The sequence below is a fragment of the Nerophis lumbriciformis genome, linkage group LG01 (genome assembly GCF_033978685.3).
Source record: "Nerophis lumbriciformis linkage group LG01, RoL_Nlum_v2.1, whole genome shotgun sequence".
NCBI classification, from domain to species: Eukaryota; Metazoa; Chordata; class Actinopteri; order Syngnathiformes; family Syngnathidae; genus Nerophis; species Nerophis lumbriciformis.
In genome coordinates this window covers 33,679,728-33,692,957 of record NC_084548.2, presented here as the reverse complement: position 1 = coordinate 33,692,957, position 13,230 = coordinate 33,679,728, and the positions used below count along the sequence as shown (strand labels likewise).

At 39.7% G+C, this 13,230-nt stretch overlaps 1 protein-coding gene across 3 annotated transcripts in view; it reads right to left on the bottom strand.

Moving 5' to 3' along the window:
* Positions 1-13,230, bottom strand: part of camkvl (CaM kinase-like vesicle-associated, like) — a 97,702-nt gene that overhangs the window by 53,967 nt on the left and 30,505 nt on the right. The window lies entirely within an intron of this gene.

Sequence of the window (13,230 nt, the reverse complement as noted above, 5' to 3'; positions counted from 1 at the left end):
CAAGAAAAGAGAAGCATGAACTATGACCTGGACAGAGTAAGCAGCATGTCAAGAGTGCAGAGCATGAATGTGATGTCTCCAGGCCGACCAACAGAAAATGACAGTCTTAAATAGTCATGTGGTGATTGAAAACAGGTGCGTGAGTTCAAATGAATCAGGTGCGTGAGTCCAAGACATGAAACAGGTGACACTAATGGTTGTCAAGTTAACAAACAAACAAGGAAGTGCAAACAGGAACTAAAAAGAGTCCAAAAAACAAACATCACATGGCCAAACAAAAACATGATCAACAGACATGACAGTGTAAATGCGGCTTAGATGTAGATAATGTCTTTGCTCAATGTAAAGTGCTTTGAGTGACCAGAGAAAAAGCGCTATATGAAATGTAATTAACTTCACTATTTTACAACGAGGCATTTTGCTTTTTTTTTTTTAAATCACTAATAACAATAAATCCACTAATAGGCATTGAAAAAAGCCACCATTCCATAAAAAAACAATTTTATCAGAATCAGAATCAGAATAGTTTTCATTGCCATTGTTTGAGAACGGGTTCACAAACTAGGAATTTTTCTTGGTGCAATCGTGCAACATAAAACACATATACCATAGATTTGGTAATAACAAGAGCTCAAACTGAGGTATCAGATCTTGTTATAGACTTAGAAAGGAATTCAAAGGAGCTACTGTTAGGAGTTATTGTTCATGTGCCTGATGGCCGAGGGGAAAAAACTGTTCAGGTGGCGGGAGGTGTGGGTCTGGATGGACCGTAGTCTCCTGCCTGAGGGGAGAGGGGAGAATAGTTGTGTCCAGGGTGAGAAGAGTCAGCTGTGATCCGTATAAGTTTCAATATAATCTATTTGTAACATAAACAAATATTTTATACAGTGACATTTACTGTGAAAAAGGCAACGCTGTTTAGACTTTAGGCTCTCAATTGCATTCGTACAATTAAAACAATATTTCATGCTTCATTCAAGCATGCCGATGGTAAAAAAAATGGTCTTATATGCAAAGTGTGTGATGCAAAAACAAGGCAGTCACGACCATGTTGCACATGAAAAATATAAAACCACTGAATGAAACTCTTCCTGTCTACTCTGACACACGCACATCCTGCAAAGTGCTTGAGATGTCATTTAAAAATTCAGCAGATGTCGCAGTGCTCAAACAAATGTGGAAAGCAGACTCACAAAGGGTCAGCGGCAAACAATATCCTTCATCGTCAAGACATTTGCCCCTGAGAATTGTACATAATGGGGTTAAAAAAATGTTTTTACAAAAAGACACACTCGGCTACTAAAGAATCAGACTGGCTACATTTACGCTTGTACATGGGCAGCTTTATTCCAAAAGTAACTAATTACAAACCCCGTTTCCAAATGAGTTGGGAAATTGTGTTAGTTGTAAATATAAACGGAATACAATGATTTGCAAATCCTTTTCAACCCATATTCAATTGAATGCACTACAAAGTTAATTATTTTTGCAAAAAATAATTAACTTTGAATTTCATGGCTGCAACACGTGCCAAATTAGTTGGGAAAGGGAATGTTCACCACTGTGTTACATGGCCTTTCCTTTTAACAACACTCAGTAAACGTTTGGGAACTGAGGAGACACATTTTTTAAGCTTCTCAGGTGGAATTCTTTCCCATTCTTGCTTGATGTACAGCTTAAGTTGTTCAACAGTCCGGGGGTCTCCGTTGTGGTATTTTAGGCTTCATAATGCGCCACACATTTTCAATGGGAGACAGGTCTGGACTACAGGCAGGCCAGTCTAGTACCCGCACTCTTTTACTATGAAGCCACGTTGATGTAACACGTGGCTTGGCATTGTCTTGCTGAAATAAGCAGGGGCGTCCATGGTAACGTTGCTTGGATGGCAACATATGTTGCTCCAAAACCTGTATGTACCTTTCAGCATTAATGGCGCCTTCACAGATGTGTAAGTTACCCATGTCTTGGGCGCTAATACACCCCCATGCCATCACAGATGCTGGCTTTTCCACTTTGCGCCTATAACAATCCGGATGGTTCTTTTCCTCTTTGGTCCGGAGGACACGACGTCCACAGTTTCCAAAAACAATTTGAAATGTGGACTCGTCAGACCACAGAACACTTTTCCACTTTGTATCAGTTCATCTTAGATGAGCTCAGGCCCAGCGAAGCCGGCGGCATTTCTGGGTGTTGTTGATAAACGATTATCGCCTTGCATAGGAGAGTTTTAACTTGCACTTACAGATGTAGCGACCAACTGTAGTTACTGACAGTGGGTTTCTGAAGTGTTCCTGAGCCCATGTGGTGATACCATTTACACACTGATGTAGCTTGTTGATGCAGTACAGCCTGAGGGATCGAAGGTCACGGGCTTGGCTGCTTACGTGCAGTGATTTCTCCAGATTCTCTGAACCCTTTGATGATATTACGGACCGTAGATGGTGAAATCCCTAAATTCCTTGCAATAGCTGGTTGAGAAAGGTTTTTCTTGTAGCTGAGATAGGCTCCAGCGCCCTCCGCGACCCCAAAGGGAATAAGCGGTAGAAAATGGATGTTCAACAATTTAATCACGCATTTGTTGACAAAGTGGGATGTTCCAAATAAGTGTTTGATGAGCATTCCTCAACTTTATCAGTATTTATTGCCACCTTTTCCAACTTCTTTGTCACGTGTTGCTGGCATCAAATTCTAAAGTTAATGATTATTTGCAAAAAAAACATGTTTATCAGTTTGAACATAACATATGTTGTCTTTGTAGCATATTCAACTGAATATGGGTTGCGAATGATTTGCAAATCATTGTATTCCGTTTATATTTACATCTAACACAATTTCCCAACTCATATGGAAACGGGGTTTTTACATATTGGCAGTGTGTACTTTTAGTAGGCGTGTTACAAGCAATCTACTGAAACTGCGTTTGCAAAAAGTGCAAAATCGGTGCTGACAGCCTTATTTAAAAGAGGATTTTAGGTGTACTATAGTGGCTGTTAGGATAAAAACACTAATTTCCCTCTTCAATCATGGCACCATATGCTCCAACGGTCCAAACTGGGCTGTTTCGTTATGTTGCACAAAATTGCAGCACACAAATATAATATGAACCACATTTTCTGAGCAATGTATAAGTGCGAGCTTAACATTTTTGACCTTGGGGACTGGGGCTAACTCAAATATTAACACTGAATTAGTAATCTTACTCTTGATTTCAATTGTATTCAATAATTATATTTAACACTCTTGCTGGACAGGATAAACTGTTGTGAACGGGTTGTGAGGTTGTGTTCCCCAAGATGCAGAAAGACAGGCAGGAGAATCAGCGCACAGGTAAGAATCTTTTAATCCAGAAAGATATTGCAAAACAAATTCAAAAAGGAGACCGTGCGTGTTGTTTGGGAACAGTTGGTAATGGTTATGTGCAGTAAAACTTTAAATGAACTCAACTCACCTTAATGTGTGTTCCTAAATTTGTGTTGGACGTCTTAGATGAAGAGAGCAGTTATGATTTTGGGTTACAGAGTAAACAACTAAAAACTAAAGTTTTGGATATTGTTTTCTCTAAACCCATACATTTGTCTAAATATGGCCAAAGACATGCATTGTTGTGGGTTTCCTTGACGTCGTCTTCATTACTAAAGGAAAAATCTATTCTGTGGAGAGAATCCCTCTGCCATTTTCAAGTTTTTTTTGTTTTTTTTAAGTCAGCTAGAAGCGTCCCTCTGTCTCCGACTTCCTCGTCGTCAAATGATACAAGTGCGTGTTTGTTATGATTTTGCTTCATGGTTTCGATGACCGGCCCTGCGATGAGGTGGGGACTTGTCCAGGGTGTACCCCGCCTTCCGCCCGATTGTAGCTGAGATAGGCTCCAGCGCCCCCCGCGACCCCAAAGGGAATAAGCGGTAGAAAATGATGGATGGGTTTCGATGACCCACCTTATCTTGCTTCTGATCTGGCCATTTTCTCTCTTTGCAGCCTGTAACTTTGATGTAAGCTACCTAGCTACATGGGTGTAAAAGTAGCTGAGCTACAGGAAAAGCTACTGGTTAAAAAAGTAGCTAAGTGACTGGAAAATGTAGTTAAGCTACATAGCTTAGCTACATTTAGCTTGTTACTGCCCATCATTGGCTGTGGCCTATTCCAGCTGACTGGCTACGTGGTGTATTGCACCCTAGACTAGTTGCCAGCAATTCGCGTAGCGCACATATTTTTGTGTCTCTTTTTCATGTCTTTTGGTCAAAGCAGGGCCGGCCCGTGGCATAGGCCGTATAGGCAAATGCTAAGGGCGCCGTCCATCAGGGGGCGCCACGCCAGTGCCACAAATGTTGGAGAAAAAAAAAAAAAAAAAAAAAAGTTGATACTATTATTTCTAAATACAAAAAAATAATCCCACGTTAATTAAAATGCAAAGTAAAGCCTATTTAATAGAAATATTATTTGTTACAACATTACCCCCCCCCCCCCCCCCCCCCACCTCTTTTTGGACGTCACCACATCAAAAAATCAACACAAGATGTCAAAACGGCCAAAACTGTCAGGTGCCCAGGGAAGAAAAAAGAGAAAAGAAGAGAAGGAGAAACAAGAAAAGACAAGAGGTAGCAGGTAGGTAACGTTAGCCTACATGAAATTATTTGTCTGTTACAGAATGTGATAGTAACCTGGCTTTTTAGCATTAAGCTAATGTTACATGATTCAGCAATTGCTAATCAATAAATAGCTAGTTCTGTTTTAACGTCGGGTTAATATTGTGGAGGGGGCTAAATTGTTATGGAAAATAATAATGTAACGTTAGGTAATTACAGTACTCCCACCTTACATTCCTCAGGGACATTTGTATTAGATCTTTTAAGCAGGTGTTTTTTGTTTATATTGTTATTGCCTTCTGGTTAGCTAATGTTTGCCCTGCAGGTAATAGTCACTTTTCCACCCCTTTATATATTAGGTATAGTTGTAAGTAAAAAAAAAGGTCAAAGACAAAGCTATTCGGTTTCTTCTGAGTATATACACTTCAATGCCGATGTGGGGGGGCGCCACCTAAGATTTTGCCTAGGGCGCCAGATTGGTTAGGGCCGGGCCTGGGTCAAAGGCAGTGGTTTAATATGTAATAAGTTTGAATATTTTTTGTATGTTACAGTTACCACATAATACACTAAAGTAAGAAAAGCAAACCCTGTGGTCTGAGTTTTTGTTTGTTGATTCGCTGGCTGTAGCAACATAAAGTCACATTTTTGTGAGGACAGCACAGTCTTAATGTGAGGAAATATTGAAGGCCAGTCAGTCAAGGCTCAGAAGTTGGAATCCAGTCAACCTTTTTGTGTGTAGTTACGTTGAACAGTGACCTATTATGATTTCAGTCTTTTCTGATTTATAAATGTTGTAACACTGTTGGATATTCAAATCATAAAGTTCATGCATTTGGGTGTAAGCTTTCATGCAGTTTTGGAAGCCTCTGAACGCTGTGTTTTGAGTCCTTTTTTTAACAGTGGGTATAGTGTGATGTCACACTGTGGTAGACATACTTATTTGGACATTAAGGGCCTGATTTACTAAAGGTTTGCGTGTAACACATGCATACTTGATAGCACATGCAAAGCTGATCTACTAAATGTGCGCACTGAGGATTGCTCTCAAGTGAGCAGAATTCAAGATTCAAGATTCAAGATTGTTTATTGTCATATGTACAGTTAAACAGACAGTTTGCCGTACAATGAAAATCTTACTTTGCTAGTCCACCCTTCAACAAGTCACACAGTACTTAGCTATCCATCCATCCATCCATTTTCTACCGCTTATTCCCTTTGGGGTCGCGGGGGGCGCTGGAGCCTATCTCAGCTACAATCGGGCGGAAGGCGGGGTACACCCTGGACAAGTCGCCACCTCATCGCAGGGCCAACACAGATCGGCAGACAACATTCACACTCACATTAGGGACCATTTAGTGTTGCCAATCAACCTATCCCCAGGTGCATGTCTTTGGAGATGGGAGGAAGCCGGAATACCCGGAGGGAACCCACGCAGTCACGGGGAGAACATGCAAACTCCACACAGAAAGATCCCGAGCCTGGGATTGAACCCAAGACTACTCAGGTCCTTCGTATTGTGAGGCAGACGCACTAACCCCTCTTCCACCGTGCTGCCCCTTAGCTAAAAATAAAAAATACAAATAAAAATGTATATACAAGGCAGAATAAGGAGTGCAATCCATTTAATCTTCATGAATATGCAGAATATATGCCGATCATTATAACGCCTCTCAATACTGGGAGAAGATGCAAATATAATTATTCTGCACAAGAATAAAACTCAACCTCGAACGTTACTTTGCGTCCTTATTTAGCACATCTGAAAAGTACCTGCATACGAACCCAGTTACACCCATTGCTGTGAGAAAAGAGGCGGTTGCCCAGCAGCTTTGTCCTATGTATGCTTGTCAACCTATTTTGACTGTCAAAAATAAAAATATCAGACATATTGTCTATTCAGCAATATCATTTTATAATGGTATAGCTGCTGAATGACTGAATGGGCTGATTAAAACCAAATGGTGTATTTTTAACATATCTCCTATGCTGAATCCTATCCAAATAGTGCAGCTTAAGCAAAAAAAAGAAGAAAAAAAAGTGGTTCTAAAATGCCTACTAAAAGTGGTACATGCCGGCTGCTTGTATATCAAAACGCCTGACAATAGGAATGTGCAAATTAATGATTGAATGTCTCGGTGGTGAAAGCCCTGTGTATTACACGCAAAAACAAAAATAGGGGGGTCTGCACCACTTTTCCACCGTACACGCAGAACGGGAAAACTCAGACAGAAAAAGACCATTGTGACATATTATTACTTGGTAATGTGGAGATATATAATACTTTAGATATAAAATACATGATCCATACCGTCTTCACAAGAGAAAATCGGATAAAGTATTTTATTATTGCTAATCTTGGCATGCACATAATAACGCCGATTTGCGACAAGCAGTGACAAGAATGCTGCTAAATGCACCTTTTTTTTCAATTTGGCCCAGTAGTGATGTGATAGTGGGCATATGTACCTAATTTTGTGACCGTGAATCTATTGACTGTTGAAGTTTTCGACCGTGTCTGGAAAAAAAATATCAGTCTTTGTCTTTGAGATTTATATTTAAACATTGTACATTATCAAAAGCTACGATTTTATATTTAAACATTGTACATTTTCAAAAGGCAAATTCTGATACTTTTGGAGAGTGCGGCGCGTTAAGGGTTTTCATTACAACCAAAAGGGAACGCCTCCACACACGGACATCTTGCAGAGAGACTATAAAAGGGGTTATTAAAGTAACTGTGGAGCAAAATTTATACAAAAGCATATTCAAGAACTGATAGCTCAGTTAGAGCTCTTGTTATTACCAATTCTGTGTTATATGTGTTTTATGTTGCACGATTGCACCAAGAAAAATTCCTAGTTTGTGAACCCGTTCTCAAACAATGGCAATAAAAACTATTCTGATTCTGATTCTGATTTGATACATATTATCTAGACCAGTGTTTTTCAACCACTGTGCCGCGGCACACTAGTGTGCCGTGAGATACAGTCTGGTGTGCCGTGGGAGATTATCTAGTTTCACCTAATTGGGTTAAAAATATTTTTTGCAAACTTGTAATTATAGTCTGCAAATGATGTGTTGTTGTTGAGTGTCTGTGCTGTCTTGAGCTCAGCAGAGTAACCGTGTAATACTCTTCCATATCAGTAGGTGGCATCCGGTAGCTAATTGCTTTGTAGATGTCGGAAACAGCAGGAGGCAGTGTGCAGGTAAAAAATGTGTCCAATGCTTAAACCAAAAATAAACAAAAGGCGAGTGCCGCTAAGAAAAGGCATTGAAGCTTAGGGAAGGCTACGCAGAACAAAACTAAAACTGAAATGGCTACAAAGTAAACAAAAACAGAATGCTGGATAACAGCAAAGACTTACTGCGGAGTCCACAAAGTACATCCAAACATGACATGACAATCAACAATGTCCCCACAAAGAAGGATAAAAACAACTGAAATATTCTTGATTGCTAAAACAAAGTAGATGCGGGAAATATCGCTCAAAGGAAGACATGAAACTGCTACAGGAAAATACCAAAAAATAGAGAAAAAGTCACCAAAATAGGAGCGCAAGACAAGAACTAAAACACTACGCACAGGAACACAGCAAAAAAAATCTTAATACCGGTAAGTCAGGGCGTGATGTTACAGGTGGTGACAGTACCCTTACTTTGAGACAAGAGCTATATTGATACATAGTTGGTTATGGTTTAAAGTCATATCCAACAATTGCGCCGACGACTTTTTACTGTCAACAGAGTTTTGTTTTTTAATGATTTCTGCTGGTGGTGTGCCTTCGCATTTTCTCAACACAAAAAATGTGCCTTGGCTCAAAAAAGTTTGAAAAACACTGATCTAGACAACAAGGAAGTGTATGAAATGTAGATCAAAATAATCACAGCCCCCCTTTAAAGTTCTTGTTGCTTTTGCATATATTTACAATGGGTATAGGAAGAACTGCTAGTGTTGCGCAAAATACCAGTTCTTTTGATGGATCGATTTGAAATTAAGCTGCCCCTGGATGGGAATCAGTGATATAAAACACTGATTGAATGTGGAGGCGTAAAAAGAGACACCTGTATTTTTGTGGCCTGCCCTGAGCGATGCTATGAATGCTATGAATGTGTGGACATGCACCGTGGCGTGATGGGCTCAGTTATTCACCTCAACATGTGTTTGAACTGTTGTGTTTTTATCAAAACAACAGAATCACCTTGACAGTTTCACAGCCCTATAATATATATTTTGATTTGGATATACTGTCTTGATGTTATGCTTCTTTGTCATTTAGATCAGTGTTTTTCAACCACAGATACAGTCTGGTGTGCCGTCGGAGATTATCTAATTTCACCTATTTGGGTTAAAAATATTTTTTGCAAACCAGTAGTTATTGTCTGCAAATTATGTGTTGTTGTTGAGTGTCGGTGCTGTCTAGAGCTCGGCAGAGTAACCGTGTAATACTCTTCCATATCAGTAGGTGGCAGCAGGTAGCTAATTGCTTTGTAGATGTCGGAAACAGCGGGAGGCAGTGTGAAGGTAAAATGGTGTCTAATGCTTTAACCAAAAATAAAAAAAGGTGAGTGCCCCTAAGAAAAGGCATTGAAGCTTAGGGAAGGCTATGCAGAATGAAACTAAAACTGAACTGGCTACAAAGTAAACCGAAACAAAATGCTGGACGACAGCAAAGACTTACTGTGGAGCAAAGACGACGTCCACAAAGTACATCCGAACATGACATGACAATCAACAATGTCCCCACAAAAAAGGATAAAAACAACTGAAATATTCTTGATTGCTCAAAGGAAGACATGAAACTGCTACAGGAAAATACCAACAAAACGGGAAAAATCACCAAAATAAAAGCCCGAACATGACATGACAATCAACAATGTCCCCACAAAGAAGGATAAAAACAACTGAAATATTCTAGATTGCTCAAAGGAAGACATGAAACTGCTACAGGAAAACACCAACAAAATGGGAAAAATCACCAAAATAAAAGCACAAGACAAGAACTAAAACCCTACACACAGGAAAACAGCAAAATACTCAAAATAAGTCACGGCGTGATAACCAGGTCGTCATATCCAACAATTGCGACAACAACGTTTTTACTGTCAACTGAGTTTCGTTTCTAAATGATTTCTGCTGGTGGTGTGCCTCCGGATTTTTTCAACGCAAAAAATGTGCCTTGGCTCAAAAAAGGTTGAAAAACACTGGGCATCCATCCATCCATCCATTTCCTACAGCTTGTCCCTTTTGGAGTCGCGGCAGGTGATTGAGCCTATCCCAGGCTGCACTCGGGCGGAAGGCAGGGAATACCCTGGACAAGTCGCCACATTCAATGACGTACATTTTTCGCAGCTCTCATAGGCCAGATAAAATGATCTATCTTCATGTGTGCTGCAGGTCCTGAGGCTGACACCTGTGGTCTAGCAGCAATGTGAACATTGTTTAGCGCAGTGTTTTTCAACCTTTTTTGAGCTGAGGCACATTTTTTGCGTTGAAAAAATGCGTAGGCACACCACCAGCAGAAATCATTAAAAAACGAAACTCAGTTGACAGTAAAAAGTTGATGTCGCAATTTGTGGGTATGACTTTTAACCATAACCAACCATGCATCAATATAGCTCTTGTCTCAGAGTAGGTGTACTGTCACGACCTGTCACATCACGTCGTGACTTATTTCGAGTTTTTTGTTGTTTTCCTGTGTGTAGTGTTTTAGTTTTTGTCTTGCGCTCCTATTCTGGTGGCTTTTTCTCTTTTTTTTGTATTTTCCTGTAGCAGTTTCATGTCTTCCTTTGAGCGATATGTCCCGCATCTACTTTGTTTTAGCAATCAAGGATATTTCAGTTGTTTTTAATCCTTCTTTGTGGGGACATTGTTGATTGTCATGTCATGTTCGGATGTACCTTGTGGACGCCGTCTTTGCTCCACAGTAAGTCTTTGCTGTCGTCCAGCATTCTGTTTTTGTTTACTTTGTAGCCAGTTCAGTTTTAGGTTAGTTCTGCATAGCCTTCCCAAGCTTCAATGCCTTTGCTTAGGGGCACTCACCTTTTGTTTATTTTTGGTTTAAGTATTAGATACCTTTTTACCTGCACGCTGCCTCCTGCTGTTTCCGACATCTACTAAACAATTAGCTACCGGCTGCCACCTACTGATATGGAAGAGTATTACACGGTTTCTCTGCCGAGCTCAAGACAGCACCGACACTCAACAACAACAAATAACTTGCAGACTATAATTACTGGTTTGCAAAAAATATTTTTAACCCAAATAGGTGAAATTAGATAATCTCCCACGGCACACCAGACTGTATCTCACGGCACACTAATGTGCCGCGGCACAATGGTCGAAAAACACTGTTTTTTAGCGCATAGTAGGAAGTCGTTTCTGTCCCATCTGTGCTAATCCAACACATACTACAACCTCAGGCAATTCATAGTGCGTAATATGCACTTTACTATTATAGTCCATAAGTATATTATACTTCTGCAGCCAATCTCCGGACTGCATTGATGCTTTATGACATTGCTCAAAAACAAGTCTTAAGCAGTAAATTAGGACATTTGGTCTCATGGGAAAGTTGGAGTGGGAAAAGCAGAGCATGGGATGGTTAAGTGGAGACACAAAAAAGATATAAAAAGAGGAGGAAGCTAAGGGAATAATAACACACACAGGTTACATGGATTACATAATTACATCTTTACTTTTTTTACATCCTAATGTTCCCAATAAACCAGTGATCAGGACACGCACTACCATCCCTGATCATTTTCACTGTTTTGGTGTGTATTATTCCTTAACACTTTTTTTTTTTAGCCAAAGAGACACGAGAGATAGACAACGTCATCACCCTCATCTAGACGTGTGTTAAGGCGGCACACAGTGCATATCACCATGATGGAATTGGCCTGCAGGCACCAAGCTGGGCTCCTGAGTAGTAGTATGCTGTTGAGTAGTATACAATGAATGATTAACTGTGAATGTCTTCGCTTCATCTGCATTGTATTTCAAATAACATCTGACTCGTACACGTTATCACCATTTAGAGGAAGACGAGAACCAGCTAAAAGAACTATAGTCACTCAGCCAGTTGTCAGTTTGAATGACTTACATTTTTGAACATTTGTCAAGAGGACTTCGCATATCAAGAATTAAGATGTGAGAAGGTGGGGATTCATCATTTTTTTCTTCGATTAAAAAGCACAACTGTAAGTATGAAATGACGACAATAAAGTAGAGGCCGAGCCGAATATACATAAATGATTCAGAAGGAAGAGAAATGCCTATGCTCAGTCTTCATTGGCGCGCACACTCATTTACCACTGGGAGTGCACCTTTATTGAACGTTAACAGAGTACATTTCTCAAGAGAAGAGGAGAGCACAGGATTGAACCAGTACCCTTAAATACTAATGATCTCTGGTGTAAATCCAATGTTACATTTAGGTACATACGTCTCACTGCTCATGCCTTGTACCGAGTCGTAGGGTGACTTTATTGTTGTTGTTCAATGTTTACGATATGTTTGTGTGATTGGTTTGTAATTAGCAATGATGAGGAAGACACAGAGATGCTTCTAAAATTTTGGTTACATTAAATAGCTGCACAAGAGGGGACGCACCTCTCATTGCAGTTCAAATTGACATTATTTTCTTTATAAAGGAATGAAGGAAACAACTCATTCATAGTGATTTGGCAAGCACATATGTTGTGTAAAGACCACTGACACATTCTCAGCTTTTTAAGGCTCTCCAGTGTTTGGCAATCTGTTTATGTGATGCATGAATATGTGATACATTACGTTGTATCGTATGCATGTTCGAAATAAACTGACAATGAATTTATGGCGGTGGGGGCGTGGTCGGGGCATTGTCAGTATTACATCATCATATCATTTACATAATTGGATATAATGCATGCATTTTTTTAAACAGCTATAAAAGTTGTATATTTTAAAATACACACTTATGGTATTACTATAATTATTACTATGAAAATATATTTGTTGTTGCATTATGTTGTTTAACTGTATTTTTCAATTGTTGCTGCTTAATTTATTACTATCATGTGACACAGGAGCACTTTATGCATCCCTGATTTATATACATACTTTATTATGCCCTCTTGAATGTTGGAATTCAGTCTGGCAGATAGGTAAACAGTCCTTTTAATTAGAAATTAAAAGTCCAATTTGTGATTGTTTATTGACAGTCTCCGCTAGGGATGTCCGATAATATCGGACTGCCGATATTATCGGCCGATAAAAGCTTTAAAATGTAATTTCGGAAATTATTGGTATCGGTTTCAAAATTATCGGTATCGGTTTTAAAAAGTAAAATGTATGACTTTTTAAAATGCCGCTGTGTACACGGACGTAGGGAGAAGTACAGAGCGCCAATAAACCTTAAAGGCACTGCCTTTGCGTGCCGGCCCAGTCATATCTACGGCTTTTCACACACACAAGGGAATGCAAAGCATACTTGGTTAACAGCCATACAGGTCACACTAAGGGTGGCCGTATAAACAACTTTAACACTGTTACAAATATGCGCCACACTGTGAACCCACACCAAACAAGAATGACAAACACATTTCGGGAGAACATCCGCACTGTAACACAACATAAACACAACAGAACAAATACCCAGAACCCCTTGCA